This window comes from Apis florea, unplaced genomic scaffold (assembly GCF_048593485.1).
Source record: "Apis florea isolate Af1SG1 unplaced genomic scaffold, ASM4859348v1 contig_2492_pilon, whole genome shotgun sequence".
NCBI classification, from domain to species: Eukaryota; Metazoa; Arthropoda; class Insecta; order Hymenoptera; family Apidae; genus Apis; species Apis florea.
In genome coordinates, this window is record NW_028256593.1 from 205977 (window position 1) to 224802 (window position 18826).

Below are 18826 nucleotides of genomic sequence, written 5' to 3' on the forward strand. Positions count from 1 at the left end.
CAAAATAAAAGAAAAATTTCAAAACTTCTGAAGAAAATCAAAGTATATAATGCACAATCCAAATATACGGTTTAAATGTATCCGAAGTATTTGATTATTCAAGATATTTGAACTATATTCTACGAGTTCTAATGTTTGCTTCAATTAATTTAACAATATAGAAACTTTCATAACAATAATTTATTCTAGAAGAAATTTAAAAAAAATTTATTTTAATTAAAAAGTAGAAATAGATAATCATGGAAAATTTATTTTGTTTAATAATTTGAAATTAATATTGAAATTAAACGAAACTAGTTTAATATAAATTAATTCAAAAAAAGTATAAAAGAAAGAAAAACTTAATCTTTTTATTGCCAATTTTTATTTGATTCATTATAAAAAACTCATTGTTTAATTTAGATCATGATTTTAGAGATAACGTTTCTTTCAACAAAAAAAAGAATCGGTTCTACTAATTAAATTAATCAAATAATTAATTAACATTTCGATATTATCTATCATATTATAAAAATATGTTAATGACAGATAAAATATACTTGATTGAAATCTAATATATAGATATATATCAATAATATTATCAAATACATTTACGAATTCAAACAAAATCAATTTCATATACGATGAAAATCAATTTATATATCACGATTAATATTATTTTAAATAAAAATACCACTATTATATTATATTATTTTTATTAAACAATTTAATTAAAAAATAAACAAATTTAATTAAAAAATATTGATAAAAGAATAAATAATCAAATAAATAGATTCAAATTCTATAGCATAAAAATTAAATAGGATGATCTTACTTAGAACGATGAGTGACAATTAAACCGCAGAATACTGGAAATTTGTATGCATTTGTGTATTTATATGCTGTTACTTATGCGATACTGGATTGCTCGCGCGCGCGCGACATCGAATACCATAGAAACCATTCACTGTTCATGTTCTCATTAGTCGCTTCTTTCCGATGAGCTATGTAAGAAATAAAAATAAAAAATACATCTCTTGTCTGGTTTTTATTAAACATTGTAGAATTTCTTTCTCATTAAATTCTTAATTTTATGTTATTCTATGAATTTCAATCAAATTAATATAGTAACGAAGTTATAAAATACTATTGATATCAATATCGTTGATTTTTAATAATGACATCGAATTTTATTATTAATTGATAATTACAGTTTAATTTATTATTATAGTTTTTAATTTTTTTTTTTTTTTTTAATTAAAATCACTAAAGAACTAAAGAAATCCATCATTACGTATCATAGACATGTTTACTTATAAATTTATTAATAATATTTTATAAAATTATTAATAATATTTGTTTCATTACAAAAAGATATTAAACTTTTCTAATAAAGTTGTACTTACAAAAAAATCCAAATACATATTTTTTTTTACACAGCAACAAACTGCACAATATATGCGTACATACACACTAAATATTTATAAACCAAGGTTAACAGAATGACACTTGAGGACTGTCTAGAAACTTTAACAGAATTGTCTTTTGCAAAAGAGATGGTTACGTCTTAATTCGTCGGATGAACGAATTCACGAATATGGAAGAAAAATTTATGAACGGTTGTAAGCACTCAATAGTGACAATAGAACCATTTGACGAAATGGTGGGGATCGAAAAATGGTGGCATTGGAGATGTATCCTCGCCAAGTTACCGATAATAAGCTTGACAGATTTTAAGATATCGGTTTAAGCCGCTGTAAACTGAGAGAGTTGATAACGTGCCGAAGTAAAGTATCATACAAATATTTCATGACGCTAATGTGCTCCACGTTGTCATATGACGTCAATCGAGACTAACGGGTAAAAGGAACGAGAACATATTCAGGATATATTTGAACGTAGACACACGAGGCAAATGGGAGGGGAGAAAGGGCGATTACACACAAATGTGCCATCTGCCATAACCGAATTGAACTCGAATTTCGTACTTTCGTGAAGAAACGTGAGAGCGCTACTATCGGTTCGACGGAAGAAAAATTGGATATTTAAGCTTTTTAAAAATACAACATAATTTATTATATATAACATAAAGGATAAGAATTTATTAAGAGAATGAAATATGAGATATGAAAATAAACCTCATTTTTAAGTTCAATAACATTTCCGTTACAATGACGTAATAGAAAACGTAGTAGAATTGATGGTAAAAAATTAAACACTCAACAAGGTATACATTACTGTGCACTATAGAATACAGCTATAATAGATATATATTAATATATATATAAATAGTAATATATTTTATAACAAAAGTTATAAGTTGAATTTTTTATTTATAAAATAGTATGATCAGATAATGATTTAATTATTTTGAGTAACGTAGTGCTTGGACTATGGATCAAAAGAATGATATTCAAGATAACATTCAAAATTACGTCAATGTAATGGAAATAAAGCAATAAAAGACTAGATAAATACTTACATAAGCTTTTTCATAATAATTAATTTTTTATATTAATATTTTCACAAAAATATATATGTCAATATAAAAAAACGTAAAAATTCAATTATAATAAATATTTTCGGTAAGAATTCTAAATTTGAAAATATGTTTTAAATAAATTCAAAATTAGAAAAATGATGAATTAAATCTTTTCTATTTATGTATAAACTAAAATATACTTCAATTTCTTAGACATTATGTAAAAAAATAATCGATTTCAAATAAAATAGTTTATATATAAAAATCATGATTCATTGTGAAACGAGAATAACACGACAAATTCCTTACAATGGGCGTCATAATTGAAAGTAAAGGATATCTTCATAGAACGCGAATATAGCGAAACATTGTGATATTGCATTGCTAATCAGTATTCGTCACGCTAACCAACCAACGCCTTCATGGAAACTATGAACGAAGATTAGCACGCTGGTGACCGAGCATTATATATAGACTTCTATTATGCCTTCACTATTCTGCTACTGAATTTATTTATTGATATGAATGTATCACACACAATTGTGAAGTAATAGATTACATTATATTATATTAATAAATGGAAAAGTTGAAGAAATTATATTGAAAAAATTAATTATGAGTATTTCAACGATCATAATGCTCAAATTACAAGCATACTTTTGAATTTCATTTTCCTTGTAATAGCAATTAAAATTATTCTTCAATAATATTCATAAATATTCAATTATTTTTTTTATATAGTATTGTTATTAGAATTCATATGTAAAAGAATTCTATATAAAAAAAGTCGAAGAAATTTTTTTCATTTTTTAATTAATTGAAATTGATTAAATTGATCGAGAAAGTAATTGTTCGATATATGTTATTTAAGTGCGTATAAAATATTGAATCATATTGCAGAGATAAGAAAAAAATATATTTAAAGAGAATGTTGAAAAGAATTTAGGTTAAAGGAAGATAAAGATATATCAATAAAAGAGACTATAAAAGAACCAACCACATTTTGATTTTCAATATATGTAAATACATCATATTCAATTATAGCATAAATCATGCACTACTGAATGTTAACTAAAAAAAAATTTCTGTCTTAAGATGGCTGAATAACAATCATTACCAGTTTTTTACATACATACATACATACATACATACATATACATATATATATATATATTATGAATAGATACTTATGCGAATCATTACATATTCGAAATATTTCAAAATGGGTTGAAATTTATAAAAAAAATTTTATCTTGATTTAAAAAATTAAACCAAGGATTGTTATTTTGCCGATCCGAAAGAGGATCCTAAGCGGCAATAAACACGTTAGTGCAACACTACTACTGAACGAGTTCACTCGCGTGTATCCAGGCATTTTAATCAAATTATTCCGCTCCGATGTTCTCTCAATCCTATTTCAAAGAAACGATCGGAAGTCCGGTATCTACGGCACGAAAGTTTATCGCTTTGTATCCCAACCTCCTCCGGCTCAATGAACGATATCCAGAATCAGTTGATGATTCTGTCCTCTTTCCTAACCTCACTGTCGTTTGCATCAATTTATTCAGCCATACAATTTCGATTTTATTTCATATTTTTGTTAAAAAAAAATAAATAAATAATTGAAAACTTAAAATTCATTATAAAAAATTATTTTATTTATTAGAATACATCATTATGTACGGACTTGGCACAAAGAATCGAAGTTCTATAATTTTCTACAAAATATCACGCAATACCTATCATTAATATGAAAAATGATATGGTATATATTTAAAAAGAATATTCTTTTCTTAATATAAATTCTTGATATTTAATACAAATTGAAATGTTTTTAATTTTAATTTTTTTTTAATTTTAAATTCAAATTTAAATTTACAAAGTTACAAATAGAAGTAGTTCAAATAGAAGATAAATGATATATATGTATAACAGATAAGAATATTAGTAAGAAATAAAAGAGATAAATTCTTAAAGATAGAAATCTCAAGAGATTGAGTCATGATAGAAAAAATAAAATAAAATATGAATATAATTAGAATATAAAAATATAAATTATTAAAAACTTATTAAAAACTTATTAAAAAAAGTGAAATAAAATCTTTTTTTATGTATTTATTAAAAATTTTTTTATATATAAAAATACTAAATGACAATGCAAATTTAAAAATTTTTATAAGAAACATAGATTGTTTATTTTTTTCTAATCTTTTCTAACATTTAAATCTTGTCTATGTTCATACTCAAAATTTATCCTGTTTTGATCTTAAACAAATACTTAGGAAAACATTCTGGCCAAGATAAGCTGCTGTAAAAACTAAAATATAGTATATAAACATATCAAGTTATTTAATTATGCGAAAAATTTTTTGATATTATTAAGCATAAACAAAATTCCGATAATTTTTCATTCAAAATTCCTCCTTATTTAATATATTCATATAAATAAATATATGGGTAAATAAAAACAATTTCTTTTCAAGATTTCTATTTAAAAATTTTCAAATTAATTGTTAAAAAATAATCTTTAAAACATTTATCAAATATTTATTGTAAATTGTTAATTTTTTTTAATTATTTAATTTTTTTAATTTAATTTTTAATTATTACTAATATAATATATATAATTAATATTTGAATATTTAGTTTTTCAAATAAAAAAAAATTATTTCTTTTTAACAGTAAATTATTATCCAAATTTTCAGTGAATATTAATATTGTCATCAGAATAGTGAATCATCTAACCAAAGATAAGACATGTTATAAATGTAATTTATTGTTTGCAAAATTCAGATCTGAAAATATTTTTTACTAAAACTTGCTGCCAACTAGGATACCTCATTTTCGTATTCCAGAATTATGACGCACATAGTGTTATTACGTCACGAATCTTACGTTGGATCGATACATGAGGTCTTATTATTATCTATAACAAAAACTGACAAATCTAATTGAATTTAACTATCGTTCGACTTATTTTTTATGACAATAAGTCTAATAATAAATCATGAATATTGTTTTTTTCCACGCCATATCATATTATATTATATATAATATTTTAAAGAATTTTTTTATAACAAAAAATTATTTTCTATATTTTATTAATTTTTCTGAACACAAATATTGTTAATTTGATTCATAATATTAAATTTCTTCAAATTATCTTTATTAATAGTAGATATGATATGATAGTACATCATACGGACAATTAATTATTAATTGTTTTGTATCCACGTTTACTATAACCCAGTTAAGCAATCGAGAGTTAATAAATATCTTCTGCGTCACTACGTTAATAGATAATATTAATTCAATATTGAACTCGATATTTCGAACACATCTTATTGAAGCCATCCAACTTATCACTTTTATCTCTTTCTCTGTTGTTTTGTGTTTAAATACTCAAGCGTCAAATGTACCGGACATCGCACAGCGAAAGTGTTACAACGAACGTAACAATCGTGACACCATTATGCACGATTTAATGCATCGGTTAAGATTAGACCAGAAAGCTAAATAAACCGTTAAACGCCAATAAGGTTAATTCACATCAGACGTCAATGAACAGGAAATTAAAAGCGTCCGACAAGCGAGCCCTCTCACCAACACTAGTCTTTATCTTTTTTCAGATCATATAGAAATAAGCATTGATCAAGGATAGAAAAGGACAATTCAGATCTAAGAATTCTTCTCTTCACACGAGATGTCACTGCGCATCGACAGATAGATCCTAATTGATTCATGGATTTTAATCTTTTTATAGTTTATTGCAATATTAAAAGATTATAATGATATTTCATTATACTTGATCAATAATAGAAAATATATTATAAATATATTCCATTTCAAAATGGCGAAATCATAAAATCAATAAAAAAAAAAAATTGAAAGTGCTGACATTAAAGATGACAAGTGTTGATCTATTAGATCATTAATTTTTTAAATTAGTATATAAATAATAAAAGTAACAGATAATATTGATTACATCGATAAAGAATTGTAAAGATTCGATAAGAACTTCTTGGAAAAATCCTTCTATAGATTTTATTGACAAGAAATCGAGCTAATGTGACGTAAATTGATGCTATTATGTGTAAAAAAATATAGAAGTATCAATTCTTAATAAAATGTATATTATATTATAATAAAAAAAATCTGTTTTCATTCTATTTTTAATTTTCAATTCTATTCTATTTTACATCAAAGATATCTATAAAATATTTACCATATTATTAATAAATTAAAAAAAAAAAATTGTTTCTATTCAGTAATTTTATTTTAAATTTCTCAATTTCTCAAATTAATTAATATATATTATATTATATGTATATATCATTTCAAAAAAATTCTTTAAGAATCAAAGAGAATTATGATAAATAAAAAAAAAAGTAAAAATTCAAGAATAATACAAACAAACAAAAAATTCTTAAGAATTTTTATTTTAACGTTGCATTTCATTTTTGAGCGATATGTAAGATATGCGCAAATCAACCAGTCTATGTAACTATGATATATCACTGCAACGAATGTAATAAATAATTTGACACACCTTGATCCCGCAATTACCCCATCAGATATTGTATCCTAAAATAGTCCGTTAGTAATGAATACTGTATCACCTAATAGATTTTTTTTTTATGAGGCTCTACATAGTCATGTACTTAAAAGTATATCGAAATCATAAAAATTGAATATCAATAATTTTTAAAATATAAAGATTTTAAATGATTTTTAAATGATTGTTTAAAATTTTAAATGAAAAAAAAATGTAAATAATTGCATCAAATGAATGGAATATACATAACTTATATTTTTTATCCTTGTATTTTAATTCATTTGAGGTTCAAGAAAATTCGAAAATGATGCAAAATTATGACGAAAATATCTTCATTATCAAAAGATTTTTAAATACCACTTACATTTTCCAAGAGTAGATAAACGTTATACGCTACTGGATTATACGGTATTGATCGGTATCGAAGCCCTTAATAAACGACGTCCTTGATTTCGCTTTGTTAGTCTTCCATAGAATAGATTACAATTTCGTATACGATATTGGAACCATAAAAAAATGAAAAAGGAAATGACCAGAAAATTATATATATTTATACGTAATTAATCTATATCTGATCTATTAAAATTCACAAGACTATAGAATACAGAATATTTTACCAATCAGATCATATACGTCGATAAAAAGTACAGATATAAAAAATAATTCCAATTATAAATTTTCTATATTAAAAATACTGTAGTGTAAGTGTAATTCAAAAAGACTTCAAAATATATTGGAAATTACATTTAGATCTCTCTCTCTCTCTCTCTCTCTCTCTCTCTCTCTCTCTCTCTCTATCTATCTATCTATCTATCTATCTATCTATCTATCTATCTATCTATCTATCTATCTATCTATCTATGTATCTATCTATTTCTACATACACAGAAGCATAAATCTAGTATTTCTTTTATTAGAGTTCTTTTGTTTTATAGATTTCAGAAAAAAGGAACGATGAAAAAATTCATTCTCGTTTCCCACGGAACATTACCTCTATTTAAAAAAAAAAAAATTATCTTTTTAACGATTTATCGAACGTGTTTAATTGCCACGCCTACTGATTAATATGAAATTCATTCAATTGAGATTTCACTTTTACTTTAATTAGAAATTAATTTTAAATTAACTAAATATTGAATCCTATAAAAATAAAAATCTCTTGTTTCTAGAATTGTTAAATAATATTCAAAACGGATGCTTATATTCATAAATTTTATTTTATTAGATAAAAACTCGATGGATATATACACTCATTTATTTTTTAATATTACATTTATTTTTTAATATTTAGATAGACAAAAATTGATAAATCTAATCAAAGGGAAATTTTATGCTATATCATTTCGAAAAATAAAAGAAATATTGGGAAATGAAATAAAATTGAATTCTGAAAGTTTCACACAATTCTTTTCCCATTTTCATATAATGGTTTCAACGAACCGAAGAAACCTTGAAAACATCTGAGTCAGGTAATTACACGGCTTCTTCCGAATAGATATATTAGAAATTCTGTCCGTTGGCTGATTATAATCACTAACATTACGCGTATTGATCATTCATTGACATCACTTTTAAAATATCCTTGTCAATAAGCAAATGAGAGAACGAAGGTCGGCATCTATACATACGGTGTCTTATAAAACTGGGTCGTTCACAATTATGTCAACGTTTCTTACATTTTCCTAATGAATTTTCAAATGGATTTTTAGATAACAAAATTACATTAATTTCATTTAATAATCCTTTATTATAAAAAATAATTAATATATTTTAGTTTTTCATTTACAAAAATACCAATTTGTTTAATTTTAATTTAATATTAAGATGAAACACGAATAAAATATTTATAATTGGCATAATGTATATGCAAAATGATTCCTTCGGTATGCAATCCAAAGATAATGCCAATGAACGTAATTGAATATGTGATCATTATTGCTTTTTACCACGATATAAGAGATCAGTCACACGAGTATTAAAACTACAAACTGATTTGAAAGTTATACAATCACACGAGTTTTATTTTGTTATTTTGTTTAATTATACAAATATCAAAAAAAATTTCTATTTTTCTTAATTATAAAAAATTTCTTAGATTAGCAATAAAAATTTTAAAAAATATAACAATATTGAATAAAAAAATCACCTCGAAAATATATGTTCGATATAACATTCAATATTCTTATATAATGATTTTACGAATAATTATAGTTTAAATAATATAAATGTTCAGATTCATAAAAAAAGCAGTAAAGAACAAATATAAAAAAATTCGTGAAATTTAATATATGCTGATAGCTCGACGAACCACGTAATATCTATATATATTATTATCACCATAATGCATATAGTATACGTAAAACTTGACAGATATAGCTTCTATAATTATTCGTATGCATATTTTAATATTTCGTTATAACAAATGTTCATATAATCTATTCACAAATGATAGTATTAATTAACATGATCAGCGATGAAATTTGTAATATAATTAATATTGATATTTTTATATATCAATAATCAGAACATTCTTAATTTTTTATAAAATTGATTTTATTTCGTTACTTCTTTGATGAATTATATGTATGTATTTTCAAAAATTTAACTCAAAGATAGAAGTTTAATTTAATTTCTATCTTTTATAAAAAATCTATATATTTATATAAAAATGAAATTACTATTAATATATGATTTTTAATTAATAACAAAATTTATGTGTTTTTTAATGGCATATTGAATTATCTTGTGAATTCTATAATATAGTATAATATCTATTAATATAAAATATGACACAGTAATCAAAATGCAAAAAATAGAAGTTTAAGTAGTACGAACCTAACTATCGTACGGCAGTAGTTTTCATGCGATTTAAGAGATCATTAAAACACGTATCATAAATTTATGCTCAAACTCAGTTAACTTTTCACTCGAATTCGTATAGAAAATAAAATATGACAATTCATTATAACATATCGAATAGTTGTGATCAATTGTCAGCATAAGTAATCCAGATTTTTATTTATTTTAAAATTTCTCATTATTATTAATTCTTTAAATTAAGTTTAAACATTGTTTTCGATGATTTCTAATATATATTATAAAAAATCTTATAATATCAATCTGTCACGATAAATATAATGAATATAATGAATAAATATTATGAATTAGAAGATTTTGACATACATACTATGTTAAAAATCATTTCATATATTAATTTCTCAATTTTATTAAATATTTATATTTGTTGATAGAAATATATTGCGTAACAAAATTATAAATTTGAATTATTTGCAATATTTTTTTATATTTTTATGCAATTATATCACTATCATTTATATATATTTTTTTTAATTTTATTTATACTTTAATTTAATTTTCTTGATTTCCTTAAAATGATTTATACATTTTATACATTTAATATTTTATACATTTTTATTTAATTACATATCATTATTATTTATATATTGCTTTTTTTAATTTTTCTAATTTTCTTGAAATAATACATTATACCAAATAAACAAAAGAAAAATTTAAAAGTTTTATACTATAAATTGTCGATAATTTGAACAATATATTCCAACAACGATATCTAAACATTAAACATGGGGGATTCCGATGATTTACAGCAATCAAGAAACTTGGCAGACAGTCACGTTAAGTGTTTGTGCTAGTGAAGAGTGCCAAAGTACCGACAGACTAGACGTCGAGTCGACGTACATCAATCCTTTTGGCATCGATTGACCAATATTTTTCCATTAATAGCGTTCCCGAATTTCAAGACAACGTTTTCATTGACCTCTCGATGGAAAAACTATTTGATAAAACAGCAAGTTTCGTATTATATCAAATGAAAATATAATGAAATAACATATAATATATAAGATAACTTCTAAAATTAATATTGAGAAAAATTATACAAATAAAAATTTAGAATTAATTAAAAATTATAGATGATACATTTTCAATTCGTACCATTACACATACACACAATGATCTTAAAATAAAAGCAAATACACTTTTAAGTATGTTATAAGATTATGTTAATATACATTAAGTATATTTTAATTCTCCTGTATATGTTTTATCTGTGAATCCGGAAACGCGACTCCTTGAAAGTTTCGTGAATTAAATTTTATTCAATTATTTCAAGACATGAATTATATTATCAAATATTTACTTTATTATCAAACATTAACTTAACTTCGTTAACGAAAAATTTTTATCACGTTCAACGACGACCTTTTTTTAAATGATTCCTGATCACGAACGTTTCTTCTCACTTTGAATCATCATATTTGTTATTCTAAATGATTTGAACTGTTTGTCTGGTAGAATTTTAAACACGATATCTGATTTTATATCTGTTCGTCGTTATAATAGCAAATAGTAAACTTCATAATATTTATAAATTCGTTATATTCTAATTTAAAAATTACGAAAATTTTAATATGAAAATTAAAATAAAAAAATTAATTAAAAATTGATTTAAAAAGTTAAAACATACTCAAAAATATAAATAATATTGAAAATTTACTTACATACATGTAGACTACTAGGACAACAAAAAATCGACATAATAAAATCGAAATAAAAAAGAAAAATATTTCAATAACAAAATATTTCATTGTTACAATAACAAGATTTTTCAAGAATAATTAGTTATGCTTCCATAGTTCACATAATTTATAGTACATAAATGTTAAGTATAAAAATATCTAGGTTGTTTCGTGGAAAATAATTTTTGCGGTATCGTCTTTGATCCATTTATTGGGATTATGGTAGAAACTATGATAGCAAGGATTTAAAAACGAGGAAAAATAGAAAATTTTAACACATGAATGATTGTCGCTGCCATACAAATTTATACAAAAGTCTTGAATAAGAGCAAAGATTTATCTCAGTCACCAATATATATATATATATATATATATATATATATATATACTATATATAACATATATATATGTACTATATGTATAAATCTCCTCTCCGATAAAGAAGTGGCTAAGAGCCAAAATGAGAATGCGAAATTCATTTTGATGGAATCTCGAAATTTTCAAATCATTTGCCTTGGAAACTCAAAACGTAGTTATATCATACATTAAACAAATAATATTTCGATTATTTTATAAACGTTCTTCTTAAACGATTGCTCTTTTCAACAATAGATTCTTAAATTATTGAAAACCATTTTATAATTTAAGTTTTATAATGAAATCAATAGAGTTAAAAAAAGGAATGAATGTGACGTATTGCGGAACAAATTGAGATATTTCGCCAAGATATATATATTATATTTATTAAAAATTTTCTATTGAGAATCTGGCATTATTTTTTCTACAAGTTATTAACAATATAAAAGCAATGAGAAATAAAAAGAATAAACAAATTAAATGATAAAAAAATAATATGATATAAAAAACAAAAAATACTTTGAGTTTAAAATATCAATCAAAAAACATCTTCGAAACATCTCCAAAATTTCTAATAGAAAATAAGGTTAGGTTGTATCGATTAATCTCATGCTATACTTTCCTGTGCAAAAATCTTTTTCGTAAAATGATAGTTTAAACAATCGATTCTAATTCGAATACACATATATATATTCTAAAAAATATTCTAAAAGGTCTCCAGAGAAACATTAATGAATCGACAAATCGAATGTTAAAATAATCGCGCCATCTTCTGTTAACAAGAAGACAACAATCATCGGATATCGAAAGAGAAGAGAAAAGGTATAGTAGCAACGACGATTACGACGATTACTAACGATGCATATTGGCCAGCGGCAAAGTTTCGCCTCGAAAAAGTTAATCGACGAGCTGCTGCTTTATTTCTGGACACCGCGCACGCTCGACCAGTTCACACACGTGTCTAGTTATTTTTAATCCACTATGATGCGTACCAGCTACACAGAATAGACAGAGACGAGATAGTGTCTACGGCGCGCCGGGAACTATATAACAGCACGCTTCCTGGTAAAATTTTCGTATATATCACGGGTCAATAAATTCCTAGCACGTGGTAGTCTTGATGTCTTGATCGGATCTCGAGTGGTTAATGTGTCGTATCAGACACATCAATGTAAAACTATGTTTTGTCTTACGGTAACAAAGTATTAACTTATGAAAAATCGTTATGGAAAGGACCGATGACGATTACATAATTACATTGCGCATGCGTGGCGCATACAGTTCCTTTGTTTTTTTTATTTGAAACAGTACAATTGAATTTTTTTTCTGAAATCGATAAATTCATGAAACGTAAGCTTGCCATAATTGAATATTAATTTATCAAGAGACGATTTTGTACAATATCAATTGATATAACTTGAAAACAAAATTAACTTTCGTTAGTATTTAAAAATCGTAATGTATGTAATATTGTCTTTTATATATATATATAAAAACTTTTTAACTAGCAAAAATTTTTGTATAAAGAATATATTATAATAAATAATTTTAAATATTTAAGAAATATTTAAAAAATATTGAAAAAAGTTTGCATAATCGTATATAATTTTATTTAATTTTGTTTATAAAATATAGATAATTTTATGTTATATAAAATATTGTTTTTAAAATATTGTTTTTAGATAAATTATAAGAATATTTCAATATTTTAAAAATAAAAATATTTCAAATCCATTAAAGTATTGTAAGATTTTATATATAGAAGAATTGAGAATTTTAAGTTAAATTTTTTAAAACATTTTCTGAAATACAATTTCTTTTAATGAGATCTATATATTCGATAATATTTGGATATAAATTTAATAATATGCAATTAAATTGCAAAGAATTGTGAATACAAATTGCAATAAAATAATTAACAAATTTTTCTTGAGAGAATAGTTTCATTTGTAATGAAAAAAAAACTATTTGAAGCAGAATAAAATAATATAATTTACAATACTTATGAAAATATTTATTTCAACATGAAAAAAATCAATTTCTGAAGTAATAAAATAATTGAAAAATTTAGACAAGATCTTTTCTTTCTACGAATTATGATTGTAGCATTAAAATTTTTTGTATAGAATCTGCTATGGTTTTTATAATCTTCTTTACAAAAAAATATCATTTCTAAAAAAATAATTATAAATTTCTTAAAAATACAACAATCATTTCTATTTCTATTCTAATATGGTAAAGATAAAAAAAATTCAGAACAAATGAAAGTAATAATAATTTTATTTTTTCTATTATTTATATATTCTTCTTACGATATTCTATCAAGAACTATATTCGATATACAACCATATAATTTTTTTATGTATACGTTAGCTCTAACATAGGTTGATAGATCGATATACTCATGGCTAAAACTTAACCTTTCATTGAAAAGACATGTATACTAAATAGAAACAAATTATCAGTTCTTAAAACAATAAGTCTTTCCATTTATTTTATAAATATTCATCATATAATTATCTCAAATTATTCAGATCACTAAGAAAAATTAATACATAAACTTAATTATTCTTTGAATACTTGTTATTTTGTGCTAATAATTAATATATAACTTTTATCATCTCTTTGGATAATAATCATTAATTTTTGTAATTTTTGTAATTTTATTAAAAATTATATTTCCGGGCTCAATAAACATTATGTATCATTCACCGGAACTAATTTATTGAGTATGATAATATGCGATCTTTTGATGAATTTGTTTATATAATGTAATCACTATAAAAGTATTAAAATAATGCGTGTGTTTCAAAACGGATGTGTACAATAAGACCAGTCACTAAATTAATCATCTCACACGATCGTTTTCTCCACGTGCGTAATTAGTTTTGACGGGCTATCGATCGCGGTCGGTTTCGTCAGCCCGCGAGTAAGTGTCAAAGGTTGAGTACACTTCCTTGCAAGTGAGTCTAGGTCAGCCGTATTGGGTCGATACTATGAAAGCAGGACAAAACGAGGACAGAAAGCTGGTGTGTGTATGTGTGTGTAAACGCCTTCGATGTATTTCAGGACAAAGCGAATCGGGGAGAGCAAAGGCGTGCGCCCATAGCAACGTGGTGGGGGAATCCGATAGTCGCCACCAATAGTGGGGGTTGAGAAATTTTATACATGATTATTACAACAAAAATGACCGAGTTAAAGGCATGAAGACTACTCGGGTCTGACTAATCACCATCCTTTCTACTGTGTATTAGATCAACCGATTATTCCAGTCATAAAATTGTTATTAAATCTTAATTTATCACATGTATTATTATATCTGTCTGTATCATATACAATTTTCTATTAGAAAAATGTAATAAATACTATAGAAACATTCAATAATCGTTTATATCTAACTTAGATTTAATATATTTATATAATTCAAGATCGTGTTTCGAGAAAATAAATATTTCCAACGCAATGAAATATTGTAACAACGAAAAACGACAAATTACCGAATCGCACGTACATGTATATATATATACATGGATAAAATTACCTCGTTGATTCCCTCATTCGTGTAATTCGAACTATCTTCGATTTCGATTACTACGAATCAACGAGACCAGTGGATAATAATGTTTCCTGTTCTTATGTAATCCATAATAAAGTCAAACTATCCAATGATGAAATATTATTGCACATTACTCCTAAAGAAACCAAATCATTATAACTAGATTGAAATAATTTGAAATAATTATATTATAGATAGTGAAGATAATAAATGACAAACAAGAGATAGCTAGAAATATATTACTATATAAATACTCTAACATAAGTTTACGTTATCCTATAATACTATATGAGACATTATCTAGTCATTCACGTAAGTCCTATCCTATGAAAGGATGGAAGTTCAAGATAGAGAATAAGTGGAAAAAGGCAAACAATGCAGGAGAGGAATGCAGCGCGAGCAAAAGCTGCGCGTGATAATGCGCCTGTCCGATCCCGGGACACACGAGGTAAAGGAAAGAGAGACCGTTTATAAGGATAGTAAGTCTTTCTGTCTCAGTCTATTGCACGCGGGCTCTGGCAGGCTGGCTGGCACTCCCGAAATAATGTTCAACAGCGACCGGTGCAAAGTGGGAGGGGCAAGAGGAGCGGCGTAGGGGTGGCCTTTGAGAGTGGGGAGAGGTTGTAGCAGCGAGAGCCACGTACCAAGGGTAGGTAGGTCGAGGAAGGAGAAGAGGAACCAAGAGGGAAGGAACGAAGGACGGATCGAGCGAACGGACGGACGGTTACATAATTTTCGTAATGTCACTATCGTGCAGTGATCCATGCATATGCAATCCGACAATCTGGATGTATCTTGAAACTTCGAAAAGAAATTAATTCGAAATTAAGGTTAGAAAAAAGAGATATATTGTCGAAACAAAATTGAAATGTATAATTCATTGAAAAAATAAGTTAGAAAAATTATATGAAAAAGGAAATAAAGATTAAAAAAATTATAAGCGTACAAAAAATAATGTACATACGTAAACGAATAAAAGAAAAAAGAAAAAATAGAATTTGTACAATTGTAAATAGAAATATATGCTTAAAGTTTCGTACACGTGCGTATATAAAGACACGAGTATGAGCTATGATCCAACGGATGATCGGAGGGGTGAGAGGACGCATCAACTTGCAGAGGAGATGGTATTGGGTGGGCATACATAGATGAAGGGGGAGGCGGAGCAGAGAGCGACTGTTTGCGGAATGGCGAATCAATCGGTTGAGGGTTCGGGGCAATACTCACCGCGCGCTGATAGTCTGCAAGATGTCTCGGTGTCTCGTCAAGGTGGCAAGAGAGAGAAATTTGATGTCACATACGCCGCTTCATCAGGCCACTGCGCGCCGTTTATACCACTCTGCCTTAGCGCTTGGCGCTTGCTACTAAAAATATACTCACTTGCCGTATATTCCCCCGCTTCACGTCTTGTACCGTGACCGACACATTTATTCGCGCGTTTCGGAGCACTCGTATACTTGTAACCACGAACAAACGGATCGCTCGATTCTCCTGGATCGTGTCACGGACGCCCGCTCGTCGCAATGTGTTACTGGGTGCTGCCGCTTGTCGCCGCTGCTGCACGCCGAGGACGACGAGAGACTGCCAAAAGAAACCAAGAAAAAAAAAAAGACGATATTCGAATATTTGTCTCACATGTATTAACGAAAAACTCAATTTAAAAAAAAAAAAATTGAAAAAAAAGATATGAAAAGTCTTTGAAGATAAAGCGAGAAGAAACAGCAGCCTCTCTTAGCTCTTACGCGGCGTGACCCACCAAACACGAAACCCTGTACGACGCACGAAAATACACGCGCAACTCCCAGTGAGCTTTTCTCTCTTTCGAAGAGTGAGAAAACACGATCGAATAATTTAACCGACACACCGTTAAAAATCTTTAATACACTCTAACACATAGGAAACGGGCGTGGGAAAATAGTAGATATAGGTATTTTTTTGTACATATATATATACATATATATAATATATATGTATATATATATATATATTGTAAAGCAAAAAAATAAGACATCAAAGAAACATAAAGTTTGACAGAAAAGGAGGAAACAAAAAAATGTTTCACGTTTTGAACGAACAAGAATGAAGGAACGTGTAAGAATGTAGCACAGATCCGACGTCTACGAGGAGAAACGCACGGGAAGAAACCGAAGAGAGGAAATTACTATTTCTTACTTTTTCTCCGCGAGGCGCCGCGTCGCGACGCGCCGCGCATGCACTACTATGCTGACGACCGTTGGAAAATCACTTCTCCCTCTGTCACCCCCACCCTAATCACCCCTCCTCTTTCATTTCTCATAGTGCTTCTTCGCGGAGACACAGAGAACATCTATAACCTCAGGCACACTCTGTATATTGCATCTATACACTGAAAATGATATGTTGATACGATCTTTATAAAATAGATGTTTAGTTTTTTCATAATTGATATTTTTTCATAATATATTTTCCATGAAGCGGTCATATAGTCATCTTTTTAATTTTTTGTTAATACATAGAAAATCAAGAAGAGAGAGAAAAATGAAAAGGAAAAAAGAAAATAAAAGTATAATACACGTTTCTTTTCATATTGATTTATCATTTTAAAAAATAATTTGTATTACAGAAATCTATAAAAATATAAATGGATTTTTTTTAATCTTTTTTTCATATAGATTGATTGAATTAAATGCATTGCATATTATCAGAAATTTGAGAGCTATACACAGATAATCCTTGCATGCGCGAGCACGTCTTCTGTTTCGCGAATATGTCGCTCATGTATCATATATAAAGCCTATATGTATTGAGATGTATTCTTCTTTCTCTCTCATCTCTTCTTGTATGCTGTTATTATAGATTACGATTTTGTGATAATGTGCGTAAAATTTTTTCTAATTTTGTATAATGTATGTTTTGTTTACACGCGTGCATAAATTTTTTTTAATCAAGTTATATTATTAATAGATATACATTCGGAGATGTACGTACATGTTTTTAATTGGATATTACACATTGATGTGTTATGAGAGAAAGAATATTAAAAAGAGAGAGAGAGAGAAAAAGAAAAAAAAGATTTAAAGAAAGAAGGAATAGGAATAGAATGCGCGCAAAAGGCACGAAGTTGAAGATTCTTCGTGCACACAAATTCAGTGCAATTCACTGCACTCGAACTGCACGGTACTGCGGTCTTCGTTCGACTGTTGTGCTTTTACTATCTGAAATGTTTCGAGCATGCGGGTTACGCAGTCATAACGCCCAACCCTCTAACACACTACCCCCATTTTTTCTTTGTACTATTTTCATATTTTATTTCTCTATTATTCCTTTTTTTTATTTTTATGATTTTTCATTTTTATTATATG

The 18826-nt window shown here is 26.4% G+C and overlaps 1 protein-coding gene across 22 annotated transcripts in view; it reads right to left on the reverse strand.

Annotated features, from left to right (window-relative positions):
• The window catches only part of PMCA (plasma membrane calcium-transporting ATPase 3), a 67401-nt gene extending 48738 nt beyond the window's left edge, over window positions 1-18663 (reverse strand). For 16 of the 22 annotated variants that reach the window (XR_015291455.1, XR_015291451.1, XR_015291454.1 and 13 more), the window contains exons 1-3: window positions 18453-18663; window positions 17658-17850; window positions 16713-17066 (exon numbers count right to left, since the gene is read on the reverse strand). The gene's annotated coding sequence lies outside the window, so the exon portion shown is untranslated. Of the gene's footprint in view, window positions 1-16712; window positions 17596-17657; window positions 17851-18452 lie in introns of those variants that run through there. The other 6 variants (XM_086905806.1, XM_086905810.1, XM_086905804.1 and 3 more) reach the window with 4 other exon arrangements.
• Between the last annotated feature and the right edge of the window lie 163 nt (window positions 18664-18826).